Raw genomic sequence first — 12,164 nt, 5'->3', positions numbered from 1 at the left:
TGTTTCTCTTGTTTTATATTCCAGCAGTTGTGGTCTCTCCATCAGGTTGGTTCTGGTGATGGCTTTTTTTATAATTGTGTCCGGGTATTTCTTCTGCTTGAATCTGTCGGTATATAGTTCCAATTGTGTCTGACTGTCCTCTGGATTGCTACAGTTTCTTTTAATTCTACTGAATTGGGAAAGAGGAATATTATTCTTCCAGCTTCTCAGATGATTACTTTTGTAGTGGAGATAGCTGTTGGTGTCCACATGTTTAATGTAATTCTTCGTGGTGATTTTCCCATTTTCCCCTGTGAGAATCAAATCCAGAAACTCGATGTGTTCTTTATTTACATTGGATGTAAATACCAGATTCATGTCATTGGTACAAATATGTTTAAAAAATTGATTAAAAAGATCCATGTCGCCATCCCAGATTATCAGAATGTCGTCTATATATCTTCGATAAAAGATTAAATGATTCTTAAAATCCTGGTGGTCATATATAAAAACTTTTTCCCAACATCCCATAAAAAGATTAGCGAAACTTGGCGCAAAAATAGTGCCCATTGCGGTGCCGCACAGCTGTAGATAAAACTGATCCAGGAATTTAAAATAATTATGTTGAAGAATAAAACGCATGATGTCACAAATAAAATTTTTATGTTCAGTTGTAAGTGTGTCATCTTTGTCCAAATAGTCTTTACAGGCTGTAATTCCCTTATTGTGGTCAATACATGTATATAAAGATTGTACGTCAATTGTTATCCACATGTACGAGTCCTTCCATTCTATATCCTTCAAAAGACCCAATACTGATGTGGTATCCTTGAGGTACGATGGGAGGTCCTTTACATAAGGTTTTAAAAAGACATCAGCGTATTCGGACAAATTAGAGGTAAGTGAGTCTATACCCGCCACGATAGGTCTTCCTGGCGGGTTTTCCAGATCTTTATGAATTTTTGGCAAGAAATAAAAGATGGGGGTAGTGGGGTCTGACCTCATTAAAAACTGATATTCATCTTTGGTAATAGTCCCTGTTCTAAAACCATGTAGTAAAATTGTCCTTAGTTCTTCAATGTAGTCATCTTTCGGATCTTTCGGGAGTTTTTTATACGACTTTTCATCTGATAAAAGTCTTTCAGCTTCTGCCACATATTTTATCCGATCCATGATGACCAGCCCCCCCCCCTTTGTCAGCTTGTTTTATTACTATGCCTTTGTTCTTCTGTAAGTTTTTTAGGGCCTCACTTTCTCTGTTGGTAAGATTCTTCTCTTTGATTGTTTCCTGGTCAATGTCGCACAGGTCCTTTTTCACTAGTTCGTAAAACATACTTATATTACTACCCTTAGATTCTAAGGGGTAGAACTTGGAGATTGGTTTTAGGCCTGATTTGGAGCGGCTTTCGTAATTCGCTATAACAGCATCCTCTTTTCTTAGAAAATGTCTTTTCAATGTTAATTTTCTGACATATTTATTCAGGTCTATGAACGTGTTGAATTTGTTCAGGCCTTCTGTGGGTGCGAATGATAATCCTTTCTCTAATATCGATACTTCTGGTTCCGTTAGTACATGTTGGGAAAGGTTGAATATACCCTTATCGCTTGGATTTGTTGTTAGATTGTTCTTTTTTTGTTTTCCCTCCCTCCTGCCTCCTCGAGATCCTCTTCTTCTGTAAGTCTTCTTTTGAGGGGCGATGCATGATGTATGTCTTCTCTCATTGTATTCTTTAAGTTGTACTTTGGTCTTGCTCCTGTTCTTTTGGATAAAAAAATCCTGATCACTGCTTGAGCCATGTCTTTGTAGTGCAGAGAATCTATTAGATGTTTTTAGGCTGCTATTAGGAGTATTTCTACTAGTATTTTGTGTTGTGTTAGTTCTTGAAGTGACAGTTTTCCAATTTCCTCTGTCCATCCTTTGGTTTGACTGTTTATTGGAGTTGAATCTACTCCAGTTCTTCACTTTCCCTTGTTCGTAGTCGTTCTTGTCCCTCTGGAATTTCTTTTCCTTTCCTTTAATCACCTCCTCCTCTATGTGCTCCATTTTTTTGTTCAAAACTGATTCGTTAATTTTGTAGTCCTCCTTGTCTTTAAAAGGTTCAAGATCTCTCTCTTTCAATTTAATATCAGTCTCTAAAGATGAGAGGGATTGTTTCTTTTCGTCAATTAGGAGTTTCATTAAGTTTATAGAACATGTGTGTAGTATTTTGTCCCATTTTTCCATGAATGTTCCCTCTTGGTTGCCAAATGTGGGTTGTTTAAGTAGTCTAAGGCCCCTTGGTATTCTATCCATAGATATATAGTGCTCAAGGCCTTTGATATCCCACCATGTTTTGACTTCTTTAGTAAGAAGTCTTTCAATGCCCCAAAATAAGTCATCTAAATTAGCAGATTGGGTTGGTTCATTAACTACAGTACTTTCGTTAAATATCTTTTGGCACCAAACATTTCTCTTACTAGTACGGTCTGTGTTTCTCCACATTCTGTAGGGTGTACCCCTCCACCAGGCCGCAATAAAAAAATTTCACCGGGAATAGTTTGGAAAACAAGAATTAATATTGCGCCACTTGTGATGTACACAGATATGCTAAAAAACAGGTTATTTTGGCAATGTCGGACACTCCCCTCTATATCTAATGGGGCGTCAAGCTGTTTCCTTCAAATAAATTCAGGGGGGGTGATTCCCTGGATAAAATTTGTTGAAAGCGGGGGAAATGAAGGATGTATAGCGACCTAGGTGTCAATATAAAAAGTATATAGTTGCCAAATATATGTAAAGTAAATATTTATTTCACATGAATATAAAAATGTTACAGGATAGATATAAAATAATTAAAAGAAAAACATTCTAAAAAAATGGGACAATAATAAAACACAGTATGAACTAAAAACACTTAACTGAATTAAAACTACAATAAAAGTAAATAAGAGCAAGTATAAGAATTTCTTTCTTATCTTAGTTTGAGGTAGGTATATGTTCCCAACGCGTTTCGTCTATTGAGACTTCTTCAAAGGGTGAGGGTACAATGAACCTGTGAGACTATTTATAGCTGTTATAGCATGGTGGGAGGATCGTATTCTAACAGGGAGTCATGTGATGCAATTAAATACATAGTGCAGTTGGTACATGTATAAACACAATATAAACACTGACAGTCAATTAGGGATCTGAGATCAGGGAAAACGATTGATTCTGAACGTTTTTAGCATGGTTAAAAGATGAGAAATGTTCGGTTTTGTTGTAATTGCGGCACTTCCGCCACACTTCCGGTGGACGGAGGCCGCGAGACGTCACTTCCGCCCCACTTCCGCTATTGTATGCGCATGCGCCCGCGGCGCTGCGACGTCATTCTTTCAGTTCACATAGTAGCTCTGAGGATTGAGGAGTCTTTTTTAATGCGTCCTCTCCCGGCGGCCATATTTGATGAGATTTCAGTTATTCTGTGAATGCCTTTCGGCCATTTTCTCGTAGATTGTCTGGCCCATCATCCGTCAGATAGCCATGGGGATCATTCCATATAGAAAAAAACGGAAAAGTAGTATCAGAAAAAGTGTTCAAATCGTATATTGTATCTACCACAGTACAATAATTTATATTAATGGACTAGTGCAGGTGATGTTTAAAACGGTAATAAAGTGCTGGTGCATTAGATATGTTTATATAGATGGCTTTAGATAATTGTGCACAGGAGTTAATGTGACAGTGCTACTAAAGTGTACAGCAGTTTAGGATTATTCTAATAAATATAATATATATAAAAATTAAAAATTAAAAAGAATAAACATGATAATGATAAATAATTGTATGCATATATATATGTATATATAAATATATATGTATGTAGAATGTTTTACCTTTCTTAGGCCTCTATGAGTTACTATTTCGTACAGTACCTGATCTTCCCAGCTGGTCCCCCTTACTGGTACTGATCGGGCCCAACGCTGCTTGGCTTCCAAGATCAGGCGTGTTTGGGCATTTCCAGCGTGGTATGACTGTAACTTCGTATGTGCCTTATGGATAAACACTCTACTTAAAGTTATTTATCAAGAAGTGAATTACATGTGCCTATGGGGTGAGGGTGATGGATAAGGGGATGGGGGTGGGGGAGGGGGGGGGGGGGGGGAGGGGGGGGGGTGATTGGTGGGGGGGGGGGGGGGGAGGGTGATATGGGAATGTGGGAAGGATATGGACACTCGTGGGGGTGGGAATGCTGTATAAATGAAGGTTCTAGTCACATGGATGAAGGATAGTACCGTATTTTACAGGAATGGTGCAATTTCATAGTTGTCGTTGAATCCTTTTGGTTGTAGAGTTTGAAGTTGGAATATCCAGAACATCTCTCTGCGTGATAATTTATTGGCAAGGTCTCCTCCTCTCTCCCCCAGTTTAACCAGTTCAATAGCTTTGAAAGTAAGGGCTTCTGGGTTTGAGTTGTGTGTTGTAATAAAATGTTGGGAGACAGCGTGGGATTCCACTTTGTTCTTAATATTTCTTACGTGTTCCTGTATCCTTAGTTTCAGGGGTCTCTTGGTTTTTCCTATATATTGTTTACCACAGTCACATTCTAGAAGGTATATGACCGACTGGGTATTGCAGTTCATATATTCCTTAATCCTGTATTCCTTTTTCTTCTCCATGTCCGTAAAGGTTCTCCTATTGGGGTGTAGGTAGCGACATACATTACATCGCCCACATTTGTATGAGCCCTTGCATTTGGGCCAAGTGTGGTCTTTGTCTTGGTCATTTCTCAACATGCTTGGGGCTATGATATCCTTCAGGTTTCTTGATTTTTTAAAAACTATCTCAGGCTGGGGAGGGAGGATTTCCTTGAGGATGGGATCCATGAGCAGTATCTGCCAATGGTTCATGAAAGACTCTCTGATGGATTTTTCGTGTCGGTTATAAGTAGTTATAAAAGCCGTAGAGTCTTTCTTTGTTTCTCTTGTTTTATATTCCAGCAGTTGTGGTCTCTCCATCAGGTTGGTTCTGGTGATGGCTTTTTTTATAATTGTGTCCGGGTATTTCTTCTGCTTGAATCTGTCGGTATATAGTTCCAATTGTGTCTGACAGTCCTCTGGATTGCTACAGTTTCTTTTAATTCTACTGAATTGGGAAAGAGGAATATTATTCTTCCAGCTTCTCAGATGATTACTTTTGTAGTGGAGATAGCTGTTGGTGTCCACATGTTTAATGTAATTCTTCGTGGTGATTTTCCCATTTTCCCCTGTGAGAATCAAATCCAGAAACTCGATGTGTTCTTTATTTACATTGGATGTAAATACCAGATTCATGTCATTGGTACAAATATGTTTAAAAAATTGATTAAAAAGATCCATGTCGCCATCCCAGATTATCAGAATGTCGTCTATATATCTTCGATAAAAGATTAAATGATTCTTAAAATCCTGGTGGTCATATATAAAAACTTTTTCCCAACATCCCAAGCGATAAGGGTATATTCAACCTTTCCCAACATGTACTAACGGAACCAGAAGTATCGATATTAGAGAAAGGATTATCATTCGCACCCACAGAAGGCCTGAACAAATTCAACACGTTCATAGACCTGAATAAATATGTCAGAAAATTAACATTGAAAAGACATTTTCTAAGAAAAGAGGATGCTGTTATAGCGAATTACGAAAGCCGCTCCAAATCAGGCCTAAAACCAATCTCCAAGTTCTACCCCTTAGAATCTAAGGGTAGTAATATAAGTATGTTTTACGAACTAGTGAAAAAGGACCTGTGCGACATTGACCAGGAAACAATCAAAGAGAAGAATCTTACCAACAGAGAAAGTGAGGCCCTAAAAAACTTACAGAAGAACAAAGGCATAGTAATAAAACAAGCTGACAAAGGGGGGGGCTGGTCATCATGGATCGGATAAAATATGTGGCAGAAGCTGAAAGACTTTTATCAGATGAAAAGTCGTATAAAAAACTCCCGAAAGATCCGAAAGATGACTACATTGAAGAACTAAGGACAATTTTACTACATGGTTTTAGAACAGGGACTATTACCAAAGATGAATATCAGTTTTTAATGAGGTCAGACCCCACTACCCCCATCTTTTATTTCTTGCCAAAAATTCATAAAGATCTGGAAAACCCGCCAGGAAGACCTATCGTGGCGGGTATAGACTCACTTACCTCTAATTTGTCCGAATACGCTGATGTCTTTTTAAAACCTTATGTAAAGGACCTCCCATCGTACCTCAAGGATACCACATCAGTATTGGGTCTTTTGAAGGATATAGAATGGAAGGACTCGTACATGTGGATAACAATTGACGTACAATCTTTATATACATGTATTGACCACAATAAGGGAATTACAGCCTGTAAAGACTATTTGGACAAAGATGACACACTTACAACTGAACATAAAAATTTTATTTGTGACATCATGCGTTTTATTCTTCAACATAATTATTTTAAATTCCTGGATCAGTTTTATCTACAGCTGTGCGGCACCGCAATGGGCACTATTTTTGCGCCAAGTTTCGCTAATCTTTTTATGGGATGTTGGGAAAAAGTTTTTATATATGACCACCAGGATTTTAAGAATCATTTAATCTTTTATCGAAGATATATAGACGACATTCTGATAATCTGGGATGGCGACATGGATCTTTTTAATCAATTTTTTAAACATATTTGTACCAATGACATGAATCTGGTATTTACATCCAATGTAAATAAAGAACACATCGAGTTTCTGGATTTGATTCTCACAGGGGAAAATGGGAAAATCACCACGAAGAATTACATTAAACATGTGGACACCAACAGCTATCTCCACTACAAAAGTAATCATCTGAGAAGCTGGAAGAATAATATTCCTCTTTCCCAATTCAGTAGAATTAAAAGAAACTGTAGCAATCCAGAGGACTGTCAGACACAATTGGAACTATATACCGACAGATTCAAGCAGAAGAAATACCCGGACACAATTATAAAAAAAGCCATCACCAGAACCAACCTGATGGAGAGACCACAACTGCTGGAATATAAAACAAGAGAAACAAAGAAAGACTCTACGGCTTTTATAACTACTTATAACCGACACGAAAAATCCATCAGAGAGTCTTTCAGGAACCATTGGCAGATACTGCTCATGGATCCCATCCTCAAGGAAATCCTCCCTCCCCAGCCTGAGATAGTTTTTAAAAAATCAAGAAACCTGAAGGATATCATAGCCCCAAGCATGTTGAGAAATGACCAAGACAAAGACCACACTTGGCCCAAATGCAAGGGCTCATACAAATGTGGGCGATGTAATGTATGTCGCTACCTACACCCCAATAGGAGAACCTTTACGGACATGGAGAAGAAAAAGGAATACAGGATTAAGGAATATATGAACTGCAATACCCAGTCGGTCATATACCTTCTAGAATGTGACTGTGGTAAACAATATATAGGAAAAACCAAGAGACCCCTGAAACTAAGGATACAGGAACACGTAAGAAATATTAAGAACAAAGTGGAATCCCACGCTGTCTCCCAACATTTTATTACAACACACAACTCAAACCCAGAAGCCCTTACTTTCAAAGCTATTGAACTGGTTAAACTGGGGGAGAGAGGAGGAGACCTTGCCAATAAATTATCACGCAGAGAGATGTTCTGGATATTCCAACTTCAAACTCTACAACCAAAAGGATTCAACGACAACTATGAAATTGCACCATTCCTGTAAAATACGGTACTATCCTTCATCCATGTGACTAGAACCTTCATTTATACAGCATTCCCACCCCCACGAGTGTCCATATCCTTCCCACATTCCCATATCACCCTCCCCCCCCCCCCCACCAATCACCCCCCCCCCTCCCCCACCCCCATCCCCTTATCCATCACCCTCACCCCATAGGCACATGTAATTCACTTCTTGATAAATAACTTTAAGTAGAGTGTTTATCCATAAGGCACATACGAAGTTACAGTCATACCACGCTGGAAATGCCCAAACACGCCTGATCTTGGAAGCCAAGCAGCGTTGGGCCCGATCAGTACCAGTAAGGGGGACCAGCTGGGAAGATCAGGTACTGTACGAAATAGTAACTCATAGAGGCCTAAGAAAGGTAAAACATTCTACATACATATATATTTATATATACATATATATATGCATACAATTATTTATCATTATCATGTTTATTCTTTTTAATTTTTATATATATTATATTTATTAGAATAATCCTAAACTGCTGTACACTTTAGTAGCACTGTCACATTAACTCCTGTGCACAATTATCTAAAGCCATCTATATAAACATATCTAATGCACCAGCACTTTATTACCGTTTTAAACATCACCTGCACTAGTCCATTAATATAAATTATTGTACTGTGGTAGATACAATCTACGATTTGAACACTTTTTCTGATACTACTTTTCCGTTTTTTTCTATATGGAATGATCCCCATGGCTATCTGACGGATGATGGGCCAGACAATCTACGAGAAAATGGCCGAAAGGCATTCACAGAATAACTGAAATCTCATCAAATATGGCCGCCGGGAGAGGACGCATTAAAAAAGACTCCTCAATCCTCAGAGCTACTATGTGAACTGAAAGAATGACGTCGCAGCGCCGCGGGCGCATGCGCATACAATAGCGGAAGTGGGGCGGAAGTGACGTCTCGCGGCCTCCGTCCACCGGAAGTGTGGCGGAAGTGCCGCAATTACAACAAAACCGAACATTTCTCATCTTTTAACCATGCTAAAAACGTTCAGAATCAATCGTTTTCCCTGATCTCAGATCCCTAATTGACTGTCAGTGTTTATATTGTGTTTATACATGTACCAACTGCACTATGTATTTAATTGCATCACATGACTCCCTGTTAGAATACGATCCTCCCACCATGCTATAACAGCTATAAATAGTCTCACAGGTTCATTGTACCCTCACCCTTTGAAGAAGTCTCAATAGACGAAACGCGTTGGGAACATATACCTACCTCAAACTAAGATAAGAAAGAAATTCTTATACTTGCTCTTATTTACTTTTATTGTAGTTTTAATTCAGTTAAGTGTTTTTAGTTCATACTGTGTTTTATTATTGTCCCATTTTTTTAGAATGTTTTTCTTTTAATTATTTTATATCTATCCTGTAACATTTTTATATTCATGTGAAATAAATATTTACTTTACATATATTTGGCAACTATATACTTTTTATATTGACACCTAGGTCGCTATACATCCTTCATTTCCCCCGCTTTCAATATATATATATATATATATATATATACATATATATAAGACACACATACATGTGCGCGCGGAAACCCCCCTTACAACTTACGTCTTTGTCCCTGGTGCTGGTGCAAAGCAGTGAATGCCAGCAAAGTCATGTAATTCCGAATGACGCGGGCTGAATAGACGACGCCCCTACTCCGCTGCACGGTCCTCACACTATGCACACACACAGCACAGGGACTTGGGACTGATGGCGTATAATAGGGAAGGTAGGGACAGCTATATCACTACCGTGTGTTTGTGTATGTGTGTACTGGAACAATGTAGTGTAATATTGTATGTGTGTGCTGGAGCCATGCAGTGTTTCTTTGTGTGTGTGTGTGTGTGTGTGCGCGCGCGCACACTGGAGAAGTCCAGTGTAACCCGATGTGTATGTTTTTGTGTGCTGGAGCAGTGCAGTGTAACCCAGTGTGTGTGAGTGCTGGAGCAGTGCCGTGTAACCCATTGTGTGGGTGTGTGTGTGTGCTGCAGCAGCAGCAATGTGGTGCAACGTTTGGTACCCAGGGTGGGTACCTGGAGGGGTGTATATTGTCACAATATAGCATGTATATATGTTTATTGGTGGTATGTGTATATTCAGGGGCTGTGTATAAATGTACCGTACTGTTTATTGATGGTGTGTTAACTAAACTGCTTCAGAACATCCCTGCGTTGTTTGCCACACTTGAGCCTAAGGGCACTATTACTGTGTGCCATTATGTGTATAAGGTGCATCAGTACTGTGTGGCGTAACATGTATAAGGGATACTACTGTTTGGCACAATTTGTTATAAAGGGCATTACTACTGTGTGGTGTATTTGTATATAAGGGGCTCTATTGTGTTGCATAATGCGTATAGGGTTACTACAGTGTAGTGTAGCATGAATAAGGGGTACTACAGTGTAATGTGAATAAGGTTGCACTATTGTGTTGCATAGTTTAGTTTTAAAAAAAATATATTTTTGAAAGGAGAGGGGGGGGGGGGGGGGGGGGGGGCGCACCAAATTACTACCTTGCCCCGGGTGCCAAAAATCCTGGTTTCGGCCCTGCACACACACAGCAATCTACTGCACTGGCCATTCCCAGGAGAGGGGTGCACTCACATACTCTGCACCCCTAGGTTGGGGTTCGGTGGCCTGTGACCACCTAACTCAAATATATATATATATATATATATGTGACCCTTAACGGTTATTATTTATGTAATAGACCCGATATAATAATAAATATTGTGAACCTTAACTTTATCTGAATAAATATGTATATATATGTGTTTATAATGCTATGGTGGAGGACATTATTATAAAACTGAGGTAATGTGATTGGGACTGTGGCATGTTGCTGTGAAGCGGGAAAGGACACTTGTCTCGCGGCCCCAGTCAGAAACTGAGTAGATCACTATGATGGAATACACAGCTGGGGGGAGCACGAGACAGGAGAATTGAGGGGTGTCCCGCGACCTGAGCGGGAAAATGACTGCTCTCGAGACCCCCCTGAAACGAGTATAAAAGGAGGGGTAACAGCGCATTAGAGGACTGGTGGTGCCCCTTTGGTGAGCATAACTTCTCTCTCCTCCTGCCCTGCGTTCAAGCGCTGTAAACATTCAGCAGGAGCAGAGGAGAGGAAGGAGCCTCAGTCCGGAGGAAAGCGCACCTGAAGAATCGGGCTAGAAGAACGGACGGCGGAGAGGGGAGGCGAGGTAGCGGCATCCAGGTGAAGAAGAGGGAAGACGACGGCATACAGGAGCTGAGAGACCAGTCTGAGCAGAGAGTGGACCGGCGAGCACAGCGGGAGTCAAACGTCACATAAGGTACATCTTGGTAAGATAACTCACCTTCTGAGCTCCGGTGCCTAGCGCTGCTCTCTGCTTACGTAGCCGCTGTCAGTCCTGTTATCCCTCCGGTACAGTGGCTGATGATCACATCTGCCGGCGCCACCCACCGCTCATATCTCCTCATAGAAGCCGCGCCTGAGCTCCTCCTAATAGAGCTGCCTACCCTTCTATCCACGCCCGCCGGAGCCAGTGAAGGATCAAATTATAGATAGAATATGCCGCCCCAAGCTCCGCCTCACAGAGCCACCTCCACCGCTGCCCGCTGTTTAAAGCAAGCCGTCGGGGAAGACGTCTAAGAAGCGACCCCCATCAGCTGGTGCCACACGCCTCCGTAGCCCCTAACAGGCACCTTCTCAGTAGTGCTGAAACTAAATCCTCTGCTGCCGCTGTCACCTCTACCGCTGCCCGCTGTTTAAAGCAAGCCGCCGGGGGAGACGTCACTTTTGCTCCCAATAAATGCATATTATATACTCCCCAAATCCCCAGATATATATATATATGCTGCCGCAAAAGAGCATGGCCGTCCACTATTTCTGCATAAAGGCAATGAGCAGGAGCTCATTGTGAAAACATCTAAGGTCTGTGATTTAATAACTATTGTTTAATAATTACATCAAGAGGGACAGAGGTCATTACACACAGACTCTCAGCTATTGTAGTGCTAATAGTTCAGCTTGAACAAAAACTCATACTGTATGAAAAACAAACGAGAGCTTATGGCATAAATTTTACAAGTCATATAAAACTGACGGGGGTGTAATAAGATTACTCGAAGTGTATATGGTAATACAATAGATATTACACTTCTCTGAACAAAGGGATTGAAAAGCAAGTATCTGTAAAGTATTACAGACTAATTATAATTAAACACCTCCCATATTTATAAATGGCCTTTTCAAGAAAGGAGTCTTCATAATACATTTTAGACTATATAAATCAGTATTTTGAGACCTACACGGAGGATTATTATAGAGATAGCTACAGTACAAGCCTATGGAAATACACAGACTAACTCTCACTTGTGAAAAGATATAGGAGTTCAGCACCAGTGACAGCTAGTGGATATAAAAAGGAAACAACCTCTCTGCGGAATAGTATTAT

The 12,164-nt window shown here is 40.1% G+C and overlaps 2 pseudogenes; one reads left to right on the top strand and one right to left on the bottom strand.

Annotated features, from left to right (window-relative positions):
* Positions 1–3,861: 3,861 nt before the first annotated feature.
* LOC134945932 (5S ribosomal RNA) lies at positions 3,862–3,980 on the bottom strand (annotated as a pseudogene).
* Positions 3,981–7,920: 3,940 nt separating this feature from the next.
* On the top strand, positions 7,921–8,039 carry LOC134945926 (5S ribosomal RNA; annotated as a pseudogene).
* Positions 8,040–12,164: the final 4,125 nt, after the last annotated feature.

Source organism: Pseudophryne corroboree, chromosome 1, assembly GCF_028390025.1.
Source record: "Pseudophryne corroboree isolate aPseCor3 chromosome 1, aPseCor3.hap2, whole genome shotgun sequence".
Lineage (NCBI taxonomy): Eukaryota > Metazoa > Chordata > Amphibia > Anura > Myobatrachidae > Pseudophryne > Pseudophryne corroboree.
This window is presented reverse-complemented; position numbering and strand designations above follow the sequence as displayed.